At 42.3% G+C, this 26,284-nt stretch overlaps 1 long non-coding RNA gene across 1 annotated transcript; it reads right to left on the bottom strand.

Moving 5' to 3' along the window:
- Positions 1-10,789: 10,789 nt before the first annotated feature.
- On the bottom strand, positions 10,790-13,195 carry LOC311425860. Its single transcript, XR_014686460.1, has 2 exons — positions 12,379-13,195; positions 10,790-11,916 (listed from the first exon to the last, which is right to left on the bottom strand). It is a non-coding gene; the product is annotated as an uncharacterized lncRNA (long non-coding RNA).
- Between the last annotated feature and the right edge of the window lie 13,089 nt (positions 13,196-26,284).

Raw genomic sequence — 26,284 nt, 5'->3', positions numbered from 1 at the left:
CAGCTTGAGCTTCTTCCCAGCTCCGGTGTGCCCATTTCCAGCGACTTTCTGTATGAGCTTCTCTGAGCGGTTTGCTGAGTTTGGCCAAACCTATCTCCATGAGGCAATCAATGTGCCTTTTCCCATCCTGGTCTTCATTCTGCTATCCTGTTCCTTTTCATTCTTCTTTCCTGCTTCTTTATTGATGACATAACGAGGGGGGATGGGCTTAAGTTGAGCCAGGGGAGTTTTAGGTTAGATGTTAGGAAGAACTTCTTCACTGAAAGGATTGTGAGGCATTGGAACAGGCTGCCCAGGGAAGTGGTGGAGTCACCATCCCTGGAAGTCTTCAAAAGACGTTTAGATGTAGAGCTTAGGGATATGGTTTAGTCGGGACTGCTAGCGTTAGGTCAGAGGTTGGACTCAATGATCTTGAGGTCTCTTCCAACCTAGAAATTCTGTGATTCTGTGTGATAACATCATCGTGTTGCCCTTTTTTATTATCTTGAGGACAGGCTCCCCTCTTATGCCCTTCACACCATAGCAGTTCTTTTCAAAACAACTTTTCATTGGTCAAACAACTTTGCATATAACAGCAACAGCAAACACCCAGAAACTTCCATGCCTTAATGGCTGGAGAACAAGAAACTGGAGAGTGCATGGAGTCTCCAGAATCACCCTTCTTTGTTCCCTCTAAACTCTTTTACATTCCTGATGGCCTCATCCTTAAGAGTCTGACGTTATCACCAATCATGGGGCTTGTCGACCCCCATGGCCACACTCCCAAATCTCCCCCTTCTTTATTAATATCAACTATTTTCTCGAGACAAATTACCACTACAGGAGAAGTCCAGAAAAGGCCATGTTATCTGGCTATTATTACCCTAAGGTGTTGCAGCCCTTAGTAAACCTCTTGAACCTGAGTACCTGTCCTTTCTCCGGTCTTGCCCTCTCCCTGATACTTCTTAGGAAATGGTCCAGGCTTACACACCTGATGGTTCTCCTATTTGCGTTCAACTTTTCCACAAGTTAGCGGAGGCTTGATTCAAAGCAGATAACCAATCCTCTAGGTAGATTTTCCCCCCTATTCTTTTAAATGTTCAGGACCACGGTAATTCAAGATGTTGCAGGTATCTCTACCAGCGGTGGCACTCCCCCTATGGGGTTTTGGGGTCCCCAAACCCTTCTATTAGGGCCTTTATATGAATTTCCAATGATCGCTAATATTCTAATCAATACAAGTTTTAATATACATACAATTAGCATCCAAAGGGTAGCTATGCCCTGATATACTTCAAGTTATTTTAAGCTTAACTTTCAGATCTCCAGGAGTAGACTCAGCCTTCCAGGTTCTTGTTACAGGTTCCTTTATTCGCGATGCATGTGTCCACCCCTTTTCCGCTGTTCTTATAGCCATCTCTGTAGTAAGCAAGACAAGATAAGGACCTTCCCAATGTGGAGACAACGATTCTTCTTTCCAAGTTTTTATCATCACTTTATCTCTGGGCTGTATTTTATGAATTGTGAACCCCAAGGGCACATTTTGAGCCAACACCCCCTTCTCCCAAAGTTCTTTCAATTGTTTTCCCAGAGTTATCACATATTTCCGTGTCTCATAGTCTTCTATCAAAGAATGATCTAAGGGCATTCCTTGGGAATACGGCATACTGTAAAGCATCTCATAAGGTGATACTCCAGTCTCACCGTGTGCCATGGTTCTTATGTTTAGCAATGCCAATGGTAAGCATTTTACCCATAATAATTGTCTCAATCATCAATTTGGCCAATTGGTGTTTAATTGTCTGATTCATTCTCTCAACTCGTCCAGAACTTTGAGGATGCCATGGCTTATGATATTCCCATTTAATGCCCAGGGCCACAGTCAAACCCTATGAGTCCCCTTTCTTCCCAAATTTTCCCAAATGTGTGGACTATTCCATAAGCATATTTAGAGTCTGTATAAATAGTGCCACTTTTCCCTTTCAATAGGTCTAGGGCTCATAATAATGCATAAAGTTCACATGCTTGAGTGGACCAAGCAGCACTGAGTGGTCCTGATTCTATTAGGACCATACCCGCATTTACAATGGCATACCCTGATCTTTTTTCATCTACTACTCTGGACGATCCATCAATAAATAATTTTAACCCTGTCTCTAATTCTGTCTCCTCGAGATCGGGTCAGATTTTGGTTTGCAATTCAATCACTTCTACACAGTTATGTCGTAGTTCTGTTAGGGGTTCCCCATACAGAAATTGTGCAGGGTTCTGTGCAGTAGTTACTTTTAGTTCTAAATCGGGGGAGTCGATCAGGATGGCCTCATACTTCAGCATCCTACTATCAGTGAACCATTTTTCAGCTTTTTGCTGGAGTACTCCCCTAACATTATGTGGAGTATATATCTTCAGAGGTGCCCTAAAAGTGACTTCTCTAGCTTCCTCAATCAGTAAGGCAGTAGCCACAATTGCCTGTAAGCACACCGACCAGCCCCTACTCACAAGGTCTAATATTTTGGAACTATATCCCACAGGTTTCTTGATTCCTGCTCATTCCTGAGTTAGTACTCCATATGCGGTTTGATTAGAAGCATTTATAAATAAATAAAAAGGTATTTCTAAATCTGAGAGGCTCAGCTCTGGAGCTTCTATTAATGTTTTCTATATCAACCTCAACTTTTCCTCATCTTCCTTGTTCCACTTAACCTTTTCTCTGGTCAATTTTTCATATAAAAATTTTGCCTTTTCACTAAACCCTTCAATCCAGAGTCTACAATATCCCAAGAGGCCGAGCAGTTGCCTCACTTCCTTCTTCATTTTGGGTGATGATAGGGCTAAAATCCCAGATACCCTGTCAGGATCCAATTTTTTCTTTTCTCGGCTAAGCCAATGTCCTAAGTACCTTACTTTCTTTTCCACAAATTGTAATTTAGATTTTGAGACCTTCAACCCTTTTTTCCCTAAGAAATTAAGTAATTCAATAGTGGTTCTCTGTGTCTCTTCTTCAGTCTCCCCAGCTATTAATAGGTCATCTACATATTGCAACAATTTCACTTCCCCCTTTACCTCAAAAAGTTGTAATAATTTTTCTAAGGTTTGGCCAAATAAATTTGGGGATTCAGTAATTCCCTGAGGAAGTACGGTCCATCTGAGCTGTTGTCGCCTTCCTGTTTCGGGGTCTTCCCATTCAAAGTCAAAGTAATTTCGAGACCCTTCAATTAATGGACAGGCCCGGAAAGCATCCTTCAAATCTATTACACTATACCATTTATGCTGAGGTGTTAGGTGGTTTAATAAAGTATATGGGTTTTCCACCACTATGAATTTGGTTATGGTTCGTTGATTCACAGCCCTAAGATCCTGAACCAACCTACATGATCCATCAGCCTTTTTTACTGGCAAAATGCAGGTATTATGTGGGGACATACACGGTTCCGGCATCCCCTTTTGGAGCAACCTGTCTATAACTGGTTTGAGTCCTCTTCTCCCCTCCAATGGGATAGGATATTGCCTAATCCTTATTGGCTGTTGTGGATCCACTATTTCTACTCCCAAGGGTTCCATATCTAATTTTCCTGAATCTCCCTCTTGATACCATACCTGAGCATCTATTTCTCCCTCATCTTCTTGGGTTAGGGTATAAAGCTGAATTTTTAATTCTCCCGTCTGGCTCTTGATTTCCAACCCTAATCTTATTATTAAGTCCCTTCCATTAGGGAAGAGCACAATCTATTAGGATTGTGCTCAGCCTCAGGCACCAGCAATAGGTCACTGAGACATAGGTTCTTTTCTGATTCTATTTCTGTATTTTCCAATATAGGAACCTTAAAGGGTTCTTATAAGGGTCACTTTTTGCTCCTACTACCAGGGTATTCCTCTTTCCTTCCTTAACCCCTTTTGGTACTTTTCGAATAGTTGATTTCTCCACCCCAGAATCTACCAAATCTAATCTACACCTCTTCCCTCAGGACATATTAATAATTTTATCAAGGGCTCATTTGATGTTCAGGTCCCCAAAAGATATAGCCCCTGACACCCCTAGTCTTCCTTAAACATTTCTTCATCCTGTTGTGTTTTTTCTTCTACAATTCCTCTGAAGATACCCCTTTTTGCCACAATAGTAACAGATAGGGATTTCATCTTGTTGTCCTTTCCATTTATCCTTCAGTTCTCTTTCACCCTGTTTTCTCCCTGATCCTTTCCTGCTTTCCTGTCCACTTGGTTTTTGAGTTTCCCTTATTGCTGCCACAAAAATCTTTGCTTTTGCCTTCTGTTTTTTCCCCATCTCTCCTCACATAGACTTTTTGCGCTTCCCTCAATAATTCTTATAATCCTTTTTCATGCCAATCATCAAGTTTCTCCAATTTCTTTCGGATGTCTTCCCAGGATTTTGCTACAAACTGGGTTCTCAACAGTGCCCCTCCTGCAGGGGAATCAGGATCTATCCCCGAGTACACCTGAAGGCTTTTTCTCAGCCTTTCTAACCATTCAGTTGGAGATTTGTCTCTACACTGATACTCGTTAAAAGCTTTCTTTATATTTTGTCCCCTTGGAACTGATTCCTTTATCCCTTGTATCATTATGGTCCTAAGTTCCCTCATATTTTGCCACCCCTGAGCAGCCTGATGATCCCAGTTAGGGTTGGTATTTGGCTATTTCACATCCCCTGGAGGACCTCCCTGATTTTGTCTTTCCCACAGTCTCATTCCTGCTTGCCTGATCATTCCTCTTTCTTCTGTAGTGAAGAGGTTCCCCAATATGGACTACATTTCTTCCCAGGTATACATGTTCAGACCAAAGAACTGGTCCAATCTTTCAGCAACTCCTAAAGGGTCATTTAAAAGGCTTCCCATTTACTTCTTAAAATTTCTTACATCTGACATGTTCAAAGGAACCGCTACAAACCCTATTCCCCCTGGCTCCCCCCAAGGGGTACCTCCCTCAAAGGGTAAAGACCTCCTGAATCGTCAGTCCGACCTCGTGTTTCACTTTCTTCCCTTTCTGTGGCTCTTATTTCTAGTCCTTCATGCAGGAGGAGAGGGAGAGGGAACAGGGGCCATGGGCAATCAACTTTCAACAGGTGGTGGTTCTGGTTGCCATGAATAGGGAGGGGGTATATTACCCAGAGGTTCCCATTCTTCCTTTCCCCTGTCAGTTCTCGTATTTAAAGTGAATGTTTGGTTTGGGGGAAATGAGTTTGAGGCTCCTATCCATAGAGCCATGTATTCGCTTTCTTCTTGGTTAAAAGGCTCCTTAGAGTTAACATAGAAGTTCAATGCCTGACATACCCAATCCTCAAAGGATCTGAAAACTGGCCAAAAAACATGTGGCCTTAAAGGTTCCTTTGGCCATTTTATCATACAAAATTGAGCCGTTTTCTCTTTATTTTTTCCTTTCCTTGATTCCCAATCATCTCAATATTTTAACATTATCCCTAATGGGCTTTCTGGTGGAATGTCTGGGCTCTTTGAGCCTCTCAGGTCTGAGAATCTACTTTCCTCCTGACCCATCATGGAAGCTTCAAACAAGTTCCGAATTCCTGGAACCCTCAAAGAGGTTCTGAATCCCTAGAACCCTCAAAGAGGTTCTGAATCCCTGGCCAAATCCCTGGAAGCTTCAAACAAGTTCCAAATCCCTGGAACCCTTAAAGAGGTTCTGAATCCCTGGCTGTGCCTGTGTCTGGAGGTGTCTTGCAAGTGGTTAACCCACCCATGAATTCCTAGACCAATCACTTCAGTCGAGTCCCTCCAACCAGCCGAGTCCCTCCAACCAGCCGAGTCCCTCATGGGAGATCAGAACCACGGTTAGAAGACCTCCACGCTCGCTTCAGAACTAAGTTCCATCTCAGTCACACCCTTACACATAGACACACAGCTGAATCCCACCCAACCGAATGGTATACTCACAAATCCTCTTAGTTCAGGTCTTCGCATGCAGAATTATGGGTCACAAAGGGAGAGCTCTCGGTTCTTTACTTGCCTCTTATGTTCAAAATCTTGTTGGACTCTAGCGCCGCTATCAGCAAGGGCCACTAGGTGGGGTGCCTCCCTTTACCGGTCCAAGAAGATCACATCGGGGTCACCAATTTGTTATAAATAACAATACAACTCAATCTGAATTTAGTAATATTTATAAAAGGCAAGTAAATAGCACTGGGTGCACAGGGAGTCTACGCTCTACCAGCATGCACACCCAACCATCGAACTTTCCAAATATATATACAACATTATTTTACATATTCACAAGAAACCCGAGTACGCCTATACATATGTATATCTGTAGTGGGTTTACGTGGCAAGGTTTTGGTAGCAAGGAGCCATAGGGGTGGTTTCTGTGAGAAAGATCTAGAAGCTGCCCCATGTTTGGGAAGGGCCCAATTGTTTTCCAGATCCGAGCCAATAAGCGATGTTGTTTTGCGCTTCTGTGAGAGCATATTTAAGACAGGGAAAAAACGCTGCGCCAGACAGCAGCCGGGAGAGTCAAGGGAGTGAGAGAACAGCCTTGCACATGTCAAGGTCAGTGTAGAGGGAGGGGGAGAGGTGCTCCAGGCGCCGGAGCAGAAGTCCCCTGTGGCCTGTGGTGAGGACCATGGTGAAGCAGGATGTCCCCCTGCAGCCCATGGAGTACCACGGTGGAGCAGGGTTCCACGCTGCAGCCCGTGGAGGAGACCACGGTGGAGCAGGTGGCCCTGCACTGACGGAGGCTGCCGCCTGTGGAAGACCCCTGCCGGAGCAGATTCCGGGCTGGACCTGTAGCCTGTGGAGAGGAGCCCACGCAGGAGCAGGTGACCCGGCAGGAGCTGCTGCCCGTAGGGGAGCCAGGTTGGAGCAGTTTTCTTCTGAGGGATGGATCCCGTGGTACGGACCCATATCTGGAGCAGTTCTGGAAGAGCTGCTGCCTGTGGGAAGCCCACGCCGGATCAGTTCATCAAGGACTGCATCCCGTGGGTGGGACCCCACAGCACAGGGGACGAGAGTGACCGAGAAGGAGCGGCAGAGAAGAAGTGCTGTAGACTGACCATAACCCCCATTCCCCCGTTCCCCTGCGCCGCTCGGGGGGAGGAGGTGGAAGAGGGTGGATGGGGGGAAGGTGCTTTTGGTTTGCTTTTTTTTTTCCTTTGTTTTCTCACTTCTCTCGCTTGTTAGTAATAGGCAATAAATCTTACTATCTCCTTATGCCGAGTCTGTTTTGCCCGTTACAATAATTACTGCGTGATTTTCTCGTCCTTATCTCAATCCTTGAGCCCTTTTCACATATTTTCTCCCCATTCCTCTTTGAGGAGGGGGAGTGAGAGAGCGGCTGTGGTGGAGCTCGGCTGCCCACTCGAGCGGAACCACGACAATATCCTATCCCCACTTTGTATTATAATTCTCTTTGTGGCGGTCGCTGGGGGTCATGGGGATGAAGGCTCATGGTTCCCCCCATCACCACTAGTGACCTTTTGTTCCTGGATCTTTTCCAGACTGCAGGGGCGGCTTCGACTGCCTCCCTCTTCTTCTGCACATGCTCTGCCCTCCACAAGGTTCCCGAAAACAACAAAACCTGATTGCTTTTCCCGCGTTTCATTAACCCTTGAAACCACACTAAAAATATGATTAAACAACAAATTTTAACAGTTCGAACCAGCAAACCCCCCTGCAATTTCCATGCCTTAACAGCAGGAAAACAAGCAACCCCAGACGGCAAGGCTTCATCTTAATCACCCTTCTTTATTCCCTCTAAACTCTTTCCATTCCTGATGGCCTCATCGTTAAGAGTCTGATGTTATCGCCAACCTTGGGGCTTGTCGACCCTCATGGCCACACTCCCACATCTCCCCCTTCTTTATTAATACCAACCATCTTCTTTACATGAATTATTACTCCATATATCACATTCTGATCAGTCAAACATGTCTGAACTTGCTCTGCAGACATTTCTAATTAAGCAGAAAAATGTTCAGCCCGTTTGTGTATCACTTCTTAGTGATGTATATCCTGTTTGAACCCTCTCTAGATATCTCTTTCTAGAATAACACAGGTTACAAGCTTTCCTCATTCAGAATTCTGTTCAAATGTCTATTGGACTTTACTGTGGATACAAAAGAGACACTTAAGAGAATCTTATCAAGTAGAAATAGAGCACTGACAATATTAAACTAGTGGATGCTGCTTAATGTCTTTGCTAATTATTGTGCACTGTGCAAACTAAATAAAGAAGCCTTGGGCCCCTTACCAAGGTTAGTCTCTAGATAAGGGTGTGAACCTATCTTAAGAAACTGGCAGAAACTGGTCCTGCAGATGGACAAGAGCCAAGGAGCAACTGAGTCTGCGCAAAGACAAGAGGTCTACTAGCGGTGACGAGGAAGAGTCACCAACCTTCATCCCCACAACCCCCGGTGACCACCACCAGGAGACACTGCGGAAGCGCAGATGGGATGAGCTTATGGAAATGACTCCTTGGAACTAATTTTAACATGAAGTGGGGACAGGTTATGCATATGTATAGGTGCATTGTGAAACTTCATTCATATGTAACTCTTTGCTGCATATAACCATGGCAAATTGCCGCATCAGGTGTGCACGACTTTGGTGAGACTACCCCCCATGCTGCCCAGCACTCAATAAATATACCTACTTTACAATCTTACTGATTGAGGACTCCATTTTCCACAAGTCAGATAAGTAAGAATCCCTTCTATGAACGTTTTAAAATGATTGTTTATTTTGGAATCACTGTTTTTACTCTATATTTATGCTAAGCCTAGTTTAAGAGGGACTAGGGGAAACCTTATAGGGGCTTTCCAATACCTAAAGGAAACAGGAAAACTGGGGACGGCCTATTCATCAAAGAGTGTAGTGATAGTACTGGGAGTAATGGCTTTAAACTAAAAGAGGGGAGGTTTAAATTAGAGGTTAAGAGGAAATTCTTCTCTCAGAGGTGGTGAGGCACTGGAAAAAGTTGCCCAGGGAAGTTGTGCATGCCCCATCCCTGGAAGTGTTTAAGAGATTTAACTATTTAGTTCCTTTCTGTACAGTTAGCTTTCTCAGAAAATTTCTCTGTGTCCAAATTATTTTGGCCTAGAGTAGATACAATTTTCAGTGTACTTTGAATTGAGTTTTGGAATCCCTATAAAAGAAGATGTGTGGTGAGTAAAGCAAGGAAACCAGAAATTGTCTCCAAAGTAGTAAGAACTGTCCCATCACACATGAAGCCTGAATGATCACAGAATCATGGAATCATAGAACAGCATCAGTTGAAATGAGCATTAAAGATCATCTAGCTCCAACTCCCCTGCCCTGCCATCCACTAGATCAGGTTGCTCAGGGCCTCATCTAACCTGATGTGGAACACCTCCAGGGAGGTGTATATTTGTTTATTGTATATTTGCATCCACACACATGAGCCTGGAAAAGGACCACAAGTGACTGACGTTTGTTATAAAACAGGACAAAGCCCAGCAGATGATAGCACTGCATGCTGTAGATCTTAGTTCTAGCAAAGAACATACGAGAACAGAATACAGTACAAGAACAGAATCCAGGAACAGAATCGCAAACAGGAGCTCAGCACTCAGATAGATAAACTTTGCAATACAAAGCTGCACAACTGCCACAATAGGACTCGGCTGACATTCAACAATGATATTGCAGAACTGCAATTCTGCAGTCTCCAGGTAAACCTGTATATGGCAAAACAGTTTCTGAAATGTGTGATCCCACATCTTCAATAAGACCTTGCGTATTTCATGTGCAAACGTAATTAATTGCAAATTATCTTGAAAGTTATTCTGTCATGAAGTTTTCAGTGTGCCACTTTGGAAGTAAAGAGTAAAAATACAATCATAATCTTGAATGAACTCTGAACAGTAGATGGGTCATCCACCGGGCGCTTCTGTGGCTTGCAAAACACTGAACTACAGATTCTTCATCATTCCTTCTGTATCTCTCTGCTTCTGGTAGCTTGCATCTTCATGCCCTATTTGCCTCTTTACCCAACAAAAGGTGTCATTTGCGTTCAGTGATGTTCATGGAATTGGTAAAGAACAAAGAAGGACCTATTGGGATTCCTTGCATGCTTTTGGTGGTGATAAACCACATCACTACTCAGTACTTCAGAAGGCACATAGCTACCTGATCTAGCATTTCAGTCAGCCCTCTGATAGAAGGAGAATGTACCACATGGCCCTTCTCAAGATTTTTATAAAGGTTTGGAAGAAAGGGTTTTTCCATTCTGATTGAAACACTGTGATTTCAAAATAATACATCATCTCGTATCGAGATGAAGAGTTTAAAAATACTAGGGATTTCATATTGCAGTCAACCAATCAAATCAAATTTATCAGAAATTTCCATTTGAATATATATTTGAGAGCATTAGAAGACAATAAATTGTATGATCAGTGCCTTAAGACACAATCAGTACTGTGATCCTACAGTAAAGTTTCCAAGTTTGTGTTTGGCCATGATAAAACCATTATCAGTATGCTTACCAAGACTTTAAGTCTGGCTGAGTGTCACAAATGCAATTATACACTTCCCTCATGGAAGAGAAGCAGCAATATATTTATTGATATAATGCAATGCTCTAACTTAATCATAAATAAGACAGTGACTTAACAAGATCACCGTTAAGTAACATCACACTGAGTCATGTCTGAAACTAACGTTACTGACAAATGAAAATGGAAGAAAATAAAACCTTTCAGAAGACTTCAAAATCTTTTTCATGGATCTGACTGTGTGAACCATTCTCTTAACGCACAGAAATCTCATCATATATGGGCAATATTTATCTGTCAAACCACAAAGAAGACATAAAATAGAGCCATTGATGCCTGCAATATCTTGTTTATTGGTAACAACACAAAATGGAATAGAAAAAAAAAATTGCAGAGGTCATTGTGAAGCAAGAGCATTTTAAAGAAGAATATAAAGTCAGCAGTTCTGGTTATACACTATGTATGTGCTTATGCATATAGCAACAGAAGCAACATGCAACACTTTCACATTACATGGTCTAGTAAGGACTCTTTGGAGTAGGACTCTTTGGAGTCCTCGTTAAAAGTTTTAATAGGTTAGGCACCACAAGTTCATCTCTTATCACTGAGGTTTTTTTCGTATTACTAAATATGAAAGTTCTTGCATTAATTGGGATCATGGGGAAGGAGAACAGTGCCAGACAGGATTGAGAAATACACATCAGCAGCATAGCATAAAAGAGAGCTCTCCTGTTCAGTATTTCTATGCCACAGGGGGAAATAAAAAAAAAAAAAAAAAAAAAAAAAAAAAAAAAAAAAAAAGCAGAGAGATCTATGTTTCATCCTTCTTCCTAGGGCTACACCTACCCTTAGGACTTCAGAATTTGCTATCCATCAGTGACAATGCTTTCCTGGAAGAAGGGGACGCAGAAATGAAAGCTTGTCATTGAAATTGATTGCTTTATAACTTGGAAGGTGTTCATGCTCTCGTGCAATGTAGCGAAAACCACTTCCATCGCTATGTTCACACAACAGCCAGACACCTCGCTGCACTTTATGAGAAGACGCCATGTCATTGTCATGACCCCTAGCCAAATTGGTAGCTTCTGTTATCACCCTGCTCTTCCCTTGATATTGGTTATGTTCATAGATAGTGATCTGTGGATTGTGTAAATTTTCAGTAATCAACATCAGGGAAGAGATCTTGTCATTCATCTCTTTACCAACAAAGCTATGCTCTCCCTCCTCAAATACCAGTAACCGGCCTGTATAGTTCAAGTGTTCATAAGCCACCCAAGGCTGTCCAATTACTTTCACTGAGGAGATACAGTCATTCCAATCTACATCTTTCAGATTGGCAACGTTTCTGGTGAGTTCTTTTGAGTATCCCTGGAAGTTGGTGTTCTCATAAATGATAATTTTCCCCATCTCAGCAGTGTTTCTGTAATTTAGATTTCTTGCTGTAGAAGTTCAATGACAGCCTGCAGAAAAGGAAAACAGAAAACAAACAACACTTGTAAGAAGCCTTTCCACAAAAGACACAATGGAGAGGAAACAAGAAGAATGGGACAATTAGGACAGTTTTAGCAAAGAATGAATAAAACAGCTGTTGGATGAAACTGAGGGCATGATGTAGAAATTTGAATTTGGAAGAAAAAATTAAGAGTAAAATGAGATATGCATCAAATCTATCAGGTCTTAGTTAGTTGTGTAACTAACTTGGAGTAAATTTAAGTGACATAAAACTTTTCAATCAATCGTTTGGTGTTATTAATTTTTAGGAAATTTAATAAAATAGCTAATGCTATTCTGACAGAAATTGATTAAACCTTGCTATCGAACTATTTAAATCTTGTTATTTCGCAGAGGGCTGAATGGGCCATAGCATAGGAGAGAGAGAGGGAGACAGAGAAAGATAGAGGGAGAGGAAACGTCCAGATTACCACCCTGGGTTCCAGCGATGTCTCTGGTCCAGATCCTGTTCTGTCTGCAATGGTGGTGGGTGCACACAAAGCCCTTCTGAGTCGCACTATTTATGCGCCAGACTCAGCTCCAGTTCTCACTTTCTATACTAATTACAGCTAGTCCCCACCTCCAGTTCCTGCTTTGTATGGTAATATGTGCATCCTGTGTCCCAGAGCCTTCTTGAGGGGAAGGTGGAATATTGGGGGGGTGGGAGGAGAGATTGCTAATACCTTTCCTACCACAGCTGCCAGAACCTTGGATGCCAGAAAGTATCTCAGAAGGTTACCCAGGATAAGGACGTTGGCCTCAGAAAAGCACTATCCAGCCCTAGCAGGATCCTCTTTTCTAACCGTATCACCCTTTGATGCTGAGTTTTTGAGACATTCTTTTGTTTTAGCTTCTTTGTCTCTTACAACGAGTCTTTCAATTCATGACTGACACTGCATTTGAGAATTACTTTAGAAATAGGTGTGGGCTGTTTTGGCAGCATTTCACAACTCACAATACTGTACGTAAAAAACATACAATGTATGTAGTGAGGCATTCAATTAATTTCTAAATGAAAGTGAAATTTGTTGGTTGCTAGAACACTATTATATGACTTTAATGACTTTGATAATATTTAACAACTTATCTATCAGTACTACTACTGCTAGTAATAATAACATTATTATTAAATAAACTAGTTAATTTCTGACAACATACAGATTCTAGTCCCAACATTCTCTTGTTAAATATTTTATTTCACCCCTTGGAATTTCTGTAGCAATGTCTCCTTCCAAGCCCCCCCTTTACTAGGTATGGTTATCCTGTAGTGCTCTTCTCATTACCTGAGGGGTGCATCAAACTTCTGTAAATGACAGGCATCAGATCCACACATACAGGTTGTAGCTCTCATCCCAAACTAAAACATCTTCAACTTAATTTCATAGTAGCCACCCAAGAAGCCATTTAAAGTTTTCACATAAAAAAGTATGCATCTCACCTCAATGCCAGCTTCTCAGATGTGGAGAGTTGGCACTTCCTCCAGTCCGGCACTTTCAGTTGCAAGAGAAAATTCACCTAGATTTATAGCTCACACAGAAGTATTGTGAAACACCCCAACAGAAGTGAGAAGTAATTGATATCACCCTCAAGGATAAGGATTCTTGTTAAACCTAGTGAACCTATTTTGTTTTTCTATTTCTACTTCCTGCTCTGGTTCAAAAGTCCTTTGATCAGCAACAACCTTGATAAAATATAGACTCTTGATTCTTGTTTTTCTTTACTCTCTAGAAGTCAACCAGATCACAATAATAAAAGCACATCAAACATTTTGTGATGGATAGACTGTAGAAATTCTTTCTTGCTGCATTTTACATTTTTGCTTACTTGTGAAGTGAGTCTAATATGCAGTAGTCTTCCAAAGGGTTTCCATGTGACATATGTTGATAGCAAAAATATTACTATTTAAGATAGTAGAGGTCTTGCTAAGAAATTTGCAATAACTAAAACAATATTATTTGATTAAAAGCTAGCAGTCTGTGATTGTTTCCAATCCACACTTCTCAGCTAAGCTCATACTGGATGTGCCACTCTTACAGGCTCCACCAAGAGCCATCTCCATATTGTCACAATTGAGAACTCCTCAAGTACCTTGTTAACTGCCATCTCCCCCATGCATGAGTACATGCCTTGTTAACATGTAAGTTAACTTCTGGAATCCATCCATCCCAAGGATGTAGACCTAGCTTTGTTTGCATTAGAATGATTTTTTCTCCTTACCTCTTCCTTTTCTTTGAAATAGCATAGTCAGGTCTCTGCAGTCACCTGGCAAAGAACAGGGGTATAGGGGGAGTTGCTGTCTGAATGTGCTTTCAATACAATCATAGTTTAAAAAAAGCTTCTCTCTGACCTGTCCTACCTTGGACTTGCATTATTACTCACTTGGAGTCCCTATATTCTCTGACAATATTCAGGTGACAGAGGTGGCAGTTGAATAGCTTGCTTTAAACTCACTTTCCCCCTACCCTTCTACGTAGCCTTTTGAGAAGTCGCAGGGATGCAGAGCTAGTAAAGCAGAAGGAGGCAGCTCTGGCAGAGCTCCAGTAGGAACATTTTTACTTATTTTTTGAATTGCAGTTTTACTCTGAGACATGTTTTCACATATGTTAATTGGTTAGCGTGCTGACAATCTATGCTACTGTGGAAGGAAACAAGGAGATTGTTGCTAGTTCAAGAGCAATCCAGATCTTGCAAATATCCACAGCAGTGAAAAACAGAAGACTGTTTTTCCAGAAAATCCATCTGAGAATTTTGAAATCTAGTAATAGACTGATAAATTACAATGATGGTGTAAATATATGTATTTATATATATTTATAAAATATTAAAAAAAAAAAAAAAAAAAGAGAGAGAAAAAAAACCACACTGCAATAGTGGTAAAAGAAAATGAGTAAGTGTTTAGCTTCACTGAAAGATTTAGGATGATGTTTAAGTGACCCCTACTACCAGGTAGCATATTGCTGGAGAAAATGGGAAGCTGAGGCAGGGAGAGAGTTCACCTCCACCAAAAGAAGACGGCCACTAGCCTCACCCAAACCCTCCTGCTGCATCTCTTTTGTTACTGCTTGTCTGAGCCAATGGTGTGCCAAACTCACCGAACTAAAGTAGCACAAAAATGTGGGGTTTTATTTGCTTGGTAGATTTGGTTGTTTTGTTTGTTTGTTTTTTGTTTACTTTGGTTTGGTTTTCCACATGGTTCATTCCTTTGCTATTCTGCAGAGGTTGGAAGCAGAGCAGTAGGAATGTACATTCTGAGCTTTGGAAGAAAGCAGCAAGACCTCAGTTTCTCACCGCATCTAGCTGCGCAATCAGCTTTACCATGCTTTACTGCAATTTTGCCAAATCGCACCATTTCTTGTGCTGCAATGATCTCTCCCTACTGAACTCATTCCTGATGGAAAGTGGAAGTTCCCACTCTACTCTAGCCACTCTCTCACTCCTCTCTTGCCACTCTTATTTCATGCCAAAGAGCAGGGGTTTGAGGTAATTGTTGGGCTTCTCCATAAGTTTAACTCACTAGCACTTCATTTAAAAAAATAAAAAAAAAAAATAAAACAATCCACAACCAAAAAACAGAGGTTGGAGGTGGGAAGGAATTTTCTACTGTTCCAGAAAGTTACCAGGCCCATGGAGGACCCAACTTGCCAGTCTTTCGCCAATCCTGCTCAGCATAGCCTGCATGACACTCATGAGAGGATTTCACCCCCTCTCCTCTCCACCTGTGGCTCCTTATCACCCCTGGCAGGATGACTGTATGGTTCAGGGGATTTCAGAGCAGTTGAGATGTGGTATTTCTTGCTAGGATATCTTCTATTTAAAAAACAAAAGTCACCTTCTATATTTTCTATTCTGAATGCAACTGCACAAAAATTACTTGTAAACAGGAAAAGAACATTTGGTTAGCCTTATTCCTCTTTGAAATCAAGAAATATTTTATATGAAAAGTATCACAGAAACAGGAAAATCTCTACCATCAGCTAATACAAATTGAGATGTGCCAACGCTTTCAGCGAGATACTCAGAAGTGGATCTGAGAATCTACTCAAAGGCTCAGACAGCAAGAAAATCATCTGAGCACCCTCTCAAGTGCCCAATTTTAATACAACTACAGTTTGAGTGGGAACCAAAAGTGATCAAGGCCACTCATGGAGTCCACATTTACAAAATTTAGATGCTGGGGGGGATTAAGTAACAAGGGACAGTACTTAAGATTACTGAGGTACAGTAATTCACAGTAGCAGAAAGGAAGCTTGAGTTTTTAACTTTGTGAGGAGGACGTGGGCTCACTGGAAGGAGAAGCCAAAGTGCCAGGAATTGGATTTGAAGAAAGCTACACTTCTTCAGTTTTCCTTTCACATTTCCATTTGTCATGGAAACATTAAGATTGACCTGAGTGGAGAATGAAAGGGTTGGTCTGTGAGTAGAAGTACCGAAAGAAATGCGTAGCAGGAGCTTTACTGTAAGTGTGGCAGGTATTGGCAGCACCGAGATCAATGTCATCAAGCACATCAACATGAAGCTTCTCAGGAAATTCAGATTAGAAGACAGAACAAGCAAGGGACAACCTAAAACAAAGGGATGGCCTCCACCAAGACTAAATAAAAGGATGATCTACAGCACCAAGTCATTGTGGGAAGATAAAGAACAGGGGTGGAGCCATAAAACAGCTACGAAAGGAGACAAAAACGGTAAATCCTAGTGACTGGCAGAGGTAGACAGAATAAAAACAATGTCACTGTCAGCTTCAAAAGCATACAGAAGATGCATCCAAAACTAAGGGGCACTAACTTAAGGAGAATCCTGGAGACATGAAACCAGCGTCTTTTATGCTCCATGTCATCACAAGTAGCACACACCCAAAAACCAGGACAAATTTATCTTGGTGCTTCTGCAGCTGTAGCAATAGGACCACATAAAAACAGTCATTTCATTTTAAAACTAAATCAACCTTCCCCTCCTATGCCACTTTGCACTGAGTTTTATGTCATATGCTTTATGCTACTGTGTAGCGACATTACTTGTTCCATTCTCAGCTAGAAGGGAACCAGCCTGCCCCTGGGGCTGGGTTGGTTTCTGCTAATTTGCACTTGTTAAGTGAGTCTGAACATAAAAGCACGCCAGCATCACATCTTACTGGTGCGCTCCAAGATGAGAACTCTGCACTGGGATCTGACCTTCAGCAGCTGGAGAAAACGAAGGTCAGCTCCTCCAGCAGCAAAACAGCTTTATTTAGAAACTCCAGGTAAAAAAACTAATCCTGGAGCTCTGCAAGCCTCAAATCAACATCCTGGAAGCTCAGTTCTGTCTGAGGAAGAGGAAGGTTTTCCCAAATATCATTGTGAACCTATGGCTTTTCTTGTTCTGTTGATGATCTGTTATTTCTTCAAGTCCTCCCCTTTCTGTCTCTTCATCCCTCTGAGAAGAGACATGAGGAACTGATAGCCCAGGGCACTCTTCTCCAGCCCCCATCCCTCTCTTTCCTGCTCCCTGTTCAGCAGTTCCTGCTGTCTGTCCTCTTAGCAGCAGCTGAACTCCTTCCTATCTGGCTGGGCCTGCAGCCTAGCCAGCAGAGGCTGAAGGAAGAAAACTGTAGCATATGCAGCAAACGTTTTTTACACATTGACAACCTTTTTATTATTATTATTTACCCTATGATATATTTTACATTTGAAACTGCTTATCAGGGACTGCTGTATTATCCTACAAGCAATTGCTTCCATGGTAAATTAAAAAAAAAAAAAAAAAAAAAAAAAAAAAAAACACCACCCTGGGCTGAAAAGATGATTAAGGCATCTGGCATTTCTGTCATTAATATAAAGGAAAGCATTGTGCAAATTCCTCAGAGTAATATACACTATCAATATTTATTGACACCTCTCCCTCAGATATACCTTGTCATAAACAAGGTGTTTCACAAAGGTACAAGCCAATCCTGCTCTCCATGCATGATTATACTGATCTAAGTACACACATTAATTCATTTGATGATTTCTGCGCTCAGAGTCTGCTAGACAAAGTCCAGGGACCTGACCTGCTGTCAACCTTCACTGCACCTCAGCACTCCTCTACACACAGCCACTCATCCTCATTTCTCAGGAAATGTGCAGCCTCCCTTTCCTTTCCAAAACACTCTGCCTCGTTACTTCTCCCTCAGACAAGGCCAACTGAAGCACAACAGCCACAGATTGCTCCCAGATGTTCTCCCAGGGGTCTAGGTTGGACTGGCTCCTCCAGACTCACCTGGAGACATGAAAGGCCACCATGAGGGCTCCCACCTCACCTGACAAGAGTACAGGTTGGACAGACCCTCTGTGAAATCATGTGCTGGTTACTTGAGAGCATCAAGGTTGGCCACTCTGCCCCTGAGGATTTCCCTCACCACCTCCCCCACTGCCCAGAACAGCTACACCAGGAATGCAGGGCAGGCTCAGTGGGAAACAGGCACAAGCCGCTTCCTTGCAGGCCATGAAGTGCCCCTCCTTCCTCACGCCTCAGCACTGCAGGCATGTAATTGTCCCCAGCAGTTCAACATCAGCTAATAAAATGGACCCACTGCAAGCTCTTATGTATACCGTCAGACACTGGGGGGATGTACACTGACAGTTCCTCAGTTTGGATAAAACAGACAGAAGTCCCTGCCAGGGCACTACTACATCCTGGTTCTCAATCCTGCCTGCTGCTTCTATTCCAGGCCTCACCAGTACTTGGTCACTGGTCAGGTTAGCACCAAGACTTGGGTCCATGAGAGTTTAAGAGAGCGAAGATGAACCAAGGGCCCCACTCACTGCCAGACAAGACTGAGATTAGGTATATCCAAATTCATACATTCATTATCACTGATAGGTTCATTTCTGAATGAGCATAAGCCAAAAATTTACTTAAGCCAAAAAGCAAGATGCTGAACCCACACTCTTTATTGACAAAAGTGGAGCAGCTGCTGATGTTAACATCATGCAAGAGAAGCAGGATGCCCCAACATGCAGAGGCATCAATCCAAAGAAAGACCTAAAGACCCCTTTTTTTAGACCTTATTTTACCAAACATATATAACTAGTAATTTCTAAAGTATTTTGAAGAATATAGACTAATATTATATTTGGCTCCAAAAAGCACCGCTGTCAAACTTGCATCGTAACTCTGTTACGCTGCTGTCACATTGCTGTTATTACAACGCAAAGTATTACTTCATCACTAGCACAAAACAACCCTGCCAAACCACACAAACATTCCAACATTACAGAAGAGCACTTCAATACTTCCATTTTAGTCAACAAATGCAATATAAAATTTCCACTAACTGGGTAGCCGCATGATATTGGGTTACCTGAAATGGAAGTGACTTGCCAACCAAGTTCCTGACTTATTTTTTAATACCTTTGTACAAGAGAAAAATTAAAACACTAGGTATTTTCAATCATCTGGACTCACATACATTGAAAAATCATTGGCATATTTTATACTTATCTATAAAAAAAGATCACTCACCCTTTAGCAGGCAACCTCCATCCCAGCTACTAGCATCAATATCAACAGCTGTGTTTCAGGTATTGCTGTCACTACTAATTATTTAGAGGGCATTTTACTTTTTTTTGTGCAGAATGTAATGGTAATTTCTTTATGCAATGAGCAAGTTTCAGGATGCTGATCTGGTAGAAAACATCGCAAGCAAAAAGAGTGGTTTTGCGGCCTAAGCCACAGTGCCCACCATACGGTAAGAGAAGGGAGAATGAGCGCCCAGAAGGGAGGAAAGTTCTGAACAAAAAGGACTGAAATGGCTCAGACTAGGATGAATTTATGCTGTCAGAAAAAATATAAATTTTCTTGTTAGCATGCCCGTATGTTGTTTATTATGTTGCTTGATGCAGGCAACAGGGAGCTCCTATGTCCCCCACATTCTCTTTGCAGGGCACCAAAGCTGGCAGTGGGGCTTCTTGTGGCACTGAGGAAAATCAAAACATGTTACATATGAAATATGTTGACACAAAAGCTTGGCAAAGGATCTCTGTGTCCATACTTACGAGCTCATAAATAAAGAAGGTCTTTGTTTCAATGACCATATTCTCCATTGTTATGAGGATAAAAACAAAATGGATTTTCAAATCTCTCATCTCGTTTACACTGTGCTTTGTGCACAAGGAAGTAAAAGTCACTGAACATAGTAGAATACCACAAAGGAAGCTAAGAGTTGGAGATTGTTTATTAAATATTATTAAATATTGTTAAACATTTACAGTGTGTTTGTGTGCTGTTTTGTTGTTGTTGTTGTTTTGTAATGATTAATAGTAAAACCTTTTATCTTTTTTACTCTCAGTATCTCAATATTGATCTTAATATATTTATCGAATTTGGCAGGAGACTGTGACAAAAATAGTTTCTTTTTAACAAGTGCATTTTTTTTTCTCCCAGAGAGTCATTTACAAATACATCAAGACTCATGCATTTCCTTACTTTTATTTCCTATGAGATTGGCTTCATCTTCATTGCACTGTTGGAATCTATTTTCTGGTGGATTGAGGGGTGATAAAATAATCTAACGCTAAACTGTGGGTGGCATTCAATCTCTTCACAGTGTTGGAAAAGATAAAATGGTAGAAAAACTGAATTAAGCTTCATCCACCTCCAGACCCGCTCTTCCTTCTCAGTCCTGCCAGACCTTGCTAGGAAAAGTCCGCAGGCAGATCAGGCAGATCTTGGTTAAAATAAAATAACTTAAAATTAAAAAAAAAAAAAAAAAAAAAAAAAAGTAAAAACAAAAACATAATGACCAAAAATAAACAGAAGACACAAGACTGACCAATGACTGATCCTTGCTGAACTCGAACTGAGCAACATCATACAAGCCATTTCCAAGAAGAGGGAGTCCTCACCAATTAGCTGTGGAACGTGTAATCATTGCATTTTTGAGTAGCAGATACATCTGCCTGACTAAAAACGTTTTGCATATCAGCAAAAGTGTTTCTGGACCAGTCATCTCTGCTGATGAATAGAGTAGAATGGGAGAGTTCCACACATACAGCTTGAAAGTGGTCCAGACATCACCAGCAGCCCCAATTATCTAGATTTACTATTACATGTACTCTTCTGCAGGCTGAACAGGCCCAGTGCCCTCAGCCACCCCTCATACGTCTTCCCCTCCAGGCCCTTCACCATCTTTGTCGCCCTCCTCTGGACACTTTCCAACAGTTTCATGTCCTTCTTGAACTGTGGTGCCCAGAACTGCACACAGTACTTGAGGTGAGGCCGCACCAGCGCAGAGCAGAGCGGGACAATCACCTCCCTCGACCGACTAGCGATGCCGTGCTTGATGCACCCCAGGGTATGGTTGGCCCTCCTGGCTGCCAGGGCACACTGCTGGCTCACATTCAGCTTGCTGTCAACCACAACCCCCAGATCCCTCTCTGTGGGGCTGCTCTCCAGCGTCGTCACCCAGTCTGTACGTATAGCCAGGGTTACTCCATCCCAGGTGCAAGACCCAGCCATGGGGGTCAGAAAGCCCTGTGGTTGATGGTAACATCAGACTCTTAACAATGAGGCCATCAGGAATGTAAAAGAGTTTAGAGGGAACAAAGAAGGCTGATTCTGGAGACTCCATGCAGTCTTGGGTTTCTTGTTCTCCAGCCATTAAGGCAGGGAAGATTCTGGGTGTTTGCTGTTGTTGTTATAGGCAAAGTTGTCTGATCAATGAAAAGTTGTTTTGAAAAGAACTGCTGTGGGGTGAAGGGTATAAGAGGGGAGCCTGCCCTCAAGATAAAAAAAAAAAAAAAAAAGGGCAACACGATGTGATGAAGTTATGTCATCAATAACGAAGCAGAAAGAAGGAATGAAAAGGAACAGGCTAGCAGAACGGGGACCAGGACGGGAACAGGCACATTGGCCAAACCTATCTTCATGAGGCAATCAAACTCAACAAACCGCTCAGAGAAGCTCATACAGAAAGTCGCTGGAAATGGGCACACCGGAGCTGGAGAGAAGCTTGAGCTGAGAGAAGCAAACCCGTGCACACAACTGCCCCTCGCTGGTAAGCAGCTGCGCATTATGGGGAATCATACGTCCTTAGGAACAACGACTGTCCTGGTAACCTTACAGCTTATTCTCCTTCTTCACGATCAGAGAGTTTATGAGCCTGAAACATGGGACCAAACTGAGGTCAAGGGGTGGCACTCTGCAACTAAAAATGACAAGGTTGCAGCAGGATTGCTCAGCACCTGGTGAGCAGTCTCTGGGGCCTTGAAGAGCCATGTGGGACCACAGTCAGAAACGTGTGGCTTGCCAGATAGTGAGGGAGCTGCGGGCTCCTTTACTGATCTGACTGCTATGCCATGGGCCCCTCTGCTGCTACAGCCATCGAAGGCTTTTGCTGTTACGCCCCCTGGTGACCTGGACGTGCCTTTTGACCCAGGCCCTATTGGCCTTGGAAAGGAGATGGATATGATTTTCTTCAATCCGGGAAGTACGGAATACATAAGGCCGAAGACCGAGTTGCTTGACAACTTAAAGCAAGACGTATTGTTCAAAAGGAATAGAGAATGGAGACCTGTTGGTAATCAAGAAAAGGAATGGAAAACGGAGACTGTTAAGTCATGGAACTTAAAGGATTGTTTGTTACCTTTCCTAAGTGTACGTATGTACAGGCATACTCGCGTTTAGTATGTAAAAGCAATGTTCTATATGTTTAGAATGTTTGATGTTCGTGTGTGTGTTGGTGGACTGTAAACTCCCTGCAAAACCAGCGCTGTTTACTTGCCTTTTATACTTTTTATACCTTCTACATATAAATAAATATTAATATAATAATTTGTAATAATAAATATTACAAATTTCAGGTTGAGTTGAGACTTCATTTATAACACTGTATTCCCCCTTTGCCAGCGCTCACTAATGTGGACTGAAAAACACTACTTTTACAGCAAAGACTGGAGGAGGGACAATAGCACCCTATTGAATGGGTGCTGCATACTCACTGCATGGGGAGTAAGCTCCACAAACGATGCATTGTAAAAAGGCAAAGCAAATACAGACTGACAAAAGCCTCATGAGTCTGCTTGACAAGATACAGAAGGCAGCAAGGAAAGGGAAGAGCTTTTCTAGTTATTTCCTTCCCAGAATGTTCCCTTCACAGATAAAGGAAAAGACAATAGATTCAATAAATAATTGCTTCAGTTCAAAATGGCAGAGAACAAGATCACTTTCTGTCCCTGCGTTTATTAAACATTCAACTGGGTTTCCATAGCATGGCTGCTAACTTGGAATCCACAAACATGAAGGCTTAGGCTAATCTGATGTTCAATACCAGGAAACAAACCACAAAGCACATTTGGCTAAAAAAAGACTCTCCTGTTCACAAAAGGCTTGCATTCAGAAAAGGCATCCAGCATTTTGTTCCTCCCACAAATTTTATCATCAGGTTGTGCTCCTAAGGTTTATTGCCCTGGTCCAAGCAAAAAATACAACAGACAAGGAGCTGTCCTCGAGTCAACACTAGGTGTCACTTCTGCTTAAGAAATACAGCAGGAAAACAAACAAACAAACAAAAAAAAAAAAAAAAGAAAAGAGTCAAAAAACTATCTGTTCAGCATCAGATTTTCAGGATATCACTTAACTACAACTCTTCCTAAGGTCATGGCCAGAGTTCTGAGTTCTAAGGTTCCAAATGTCTGAAATCAGGCATCTAAAGGCATCAGAAAATACCAAAGTTTTGCTACACTAGGCAAAATGGTGATGGGCAAAAGGTTCTCTCCTTATCTGCTGTGGGAGCAGTGAAACACATGCCTAGGTAAACAAGAGATATGGGGAAGCTGCCAAAGTCTGCTCTGACAAAGTGTCCTTTCGTGCTGGCCCATCTCTTTTGCTGCAGGTGGGGGAGCACTGCTCTGCTTTCTGTTCTTCCACATCAACGACCTTGCCTGCCAAAAGATTTTTGAGGATCTGAGTCTGACTCAGAGAAGAAAGAGGCACGGTGTTTGTGTTCTGAGCCCTTGAAGCAAGTTGCGACATGTAGGATATTAGAAATAATACCGTAAAAGTGAAAAGATACAGAAGCACAGGGTACAGAGCTAGGGAAAGGGCTCCCCCTGGAGAGAAATGGGCTGTACTAGCCCCATCCTATTTAGAAAGAAGACACTAAAGAAGGGAGTGAAAAGATCGATAAAACTACTGGAGGTTGACCCCAAGACCAATTATTTGCCACATCACACAGTACTAGAAGTAGGGGACCACAAGAGGTAACAGTCTTAAAACAAAGTAAAATACTTTGCATATCTAAATACAGTTCTTCTGTGCACCCACAGTGCTTTGGAGAGACCAAAACCACCAGCTGGTTTAAAACCTGAAGAGACAGAATAAATTCACCAAAGGCTGTTAAACAAACATCAGAAGTATGTAACTTCTACATCAGGTAGCCTTTAAGCACACGTTCCTGGACAATAGTATCCACTATACGTTTGCCCTTAAGCTCTTTCCATGACTCCTTCCTCAAACTACTAATCCTAGAGCCTTCATTCTTCTAGAGAAGGGTGGCTCTGGGCCCCTCCAGAACTGAAAAGACACAGCACTCACAGACAAAAGCAGGAGGAGCCTGGGATCCAAAATGAGAGCTCAGAGTGCTGTAACTCAAGAAAACCCAGAATCATAACAATGATCAGCAGCTCAAGGGAAAGTATATAATGGCAACAAATCCCCAGCAGTATGGAAGCTGACTGCAGCTAGAGGTATAAGGGATCTCATAGAACAAACTTTCGTTTGCTGGTACCTCCTCAGTTGTGTATTCAGGAAGGCCAACACCAAGAGACAGGAGATTCTAGGACTTCTTGCAGCCTTAGGAACCAAATAAATAAAATACTGAGGGAAGAAATACAGAAGAAGCACAGCAAGAAGGTGAAATGACATGTATCGCACCGCCTTTCAACTATACGCCTAGTGCCCTTTGAAAGACCTGCTTTGTGCCCTGTGATGCCCATGTAATTGGTAAAGAACAAGGACCCTGCTTGGATTCCTGACGTGCTTTTTGTGGTGGTAAGCCCTATCACTGCTTCATCTGCTAGAAAAAAAATACAAAAACTAAAGATGGAAATTGTAGAGCAGAGTCGTTTAAGGCCCTCAGGCACCCTGATTTAGCATTCACATTAGGCCTATTGTGAGCAGGCGATTACAGACCTCTGAAGGTTCCTCACTACCTTATCTTTCTGTTAACCTAAAATACTCAGTGCCTGCTACCCACCTCCACTGGACAGCAGGGCTTAGCAAGAGAAGATGTGGATATGGATTAAAACGCAAACTAGGTTTTGTTCCCTCCCACCCATCAAGCCACTTAGAGCCCCACTGTAAATCTGTTTTCAAGGTGGTCAGAGATGTGGTGCTGCAGAGAGCAGACAAAAGGTGTAAACCAGAATGTAGATATCATTCGGCTGCTCTTCTCAGCACAAATACTCTGTTTCCAAAGGGAATTCTTAACAGGACAAGGTTAGACATTATCTGGACAGAGGCAGCTCAACCTTTACTCAGCCCTGGGAGAAAGACAGGCTAGTATCTTGGTGAAGATCTGACCATAGCAAAAGTAGCACAGATACTGTAGAGATTATTTAAGGTGGGAAACATGGTAGGAAGTGAGAACAATTTACACAGAAAAAGAACAAATGCTGACAATGACTCTAGTTGCAGAGGCAGTAGGGGATGCAAAGAACACAAAACACAAGGCCAAGAGAGCAAAATAGAGGGAAACAGACAAGTAACGGAGGAGAAAAGCAGTAATGGCACTTGGGTGAGAAAAAGAAAAGGTAAAACAGTGAGAGTACGAACAGAGAGGATCACATGAGGAAAAAGGCAAAGTACATGAACAGCAGGTTCGTGTACTTTGCACATGGCACTGTGCTGTACAGCACAGGCACTGATTTTTTTTCCACTGACCAAAGAAGGATAGAAACTTTTTCACTGACCAGAGAATGTTAGAAATCAGTAAAAAGCAAAAGGCACAACTTTGACTATGAGAAGAGTTGGGTATGTGAGCTGGAAGCAGAGGCAGCATTTTCCTTTCTTTCAGATGGCACAAGCAGCAAATTTTTTCACATGCATTAGAGCAATTTCAATATGGTGCATGCATGTTCAGTGCCACAGTGCTGGATGAGATTCAAGGGAACCTAGGGGATCTGAAAACATACAGCCAGTACTGCTCCCTCCACACACACTCTGCTCCTCAATGTTATTGCAGAGAATATAGCACGAGAAACAAGCTTGTAGGGTAGAAGTATGAAGAAACAGGTGCCTGGTGGAGAAGGAAGGATAAGTGCTCCTGGTCTCAACTACTGCAGCGGTCAGGTTCCTCCAAGAAGTGATAAATGTAACAGC

Source organism: Aythya ferina, assembly GCF_964211825.1.
Source record: "Aythya ferina genome assembly, chromosome: 1".
NCBI classification, from domain to species: domain Eukaryota; kingdom Metazoa; phylum Chordata; class Aves; order Anseriformes; family Anatidae; genus Aythya; species Aythya ferina.
This window is presented reverse-complemented; position numbering and strand designations above follow the sequence as displayed.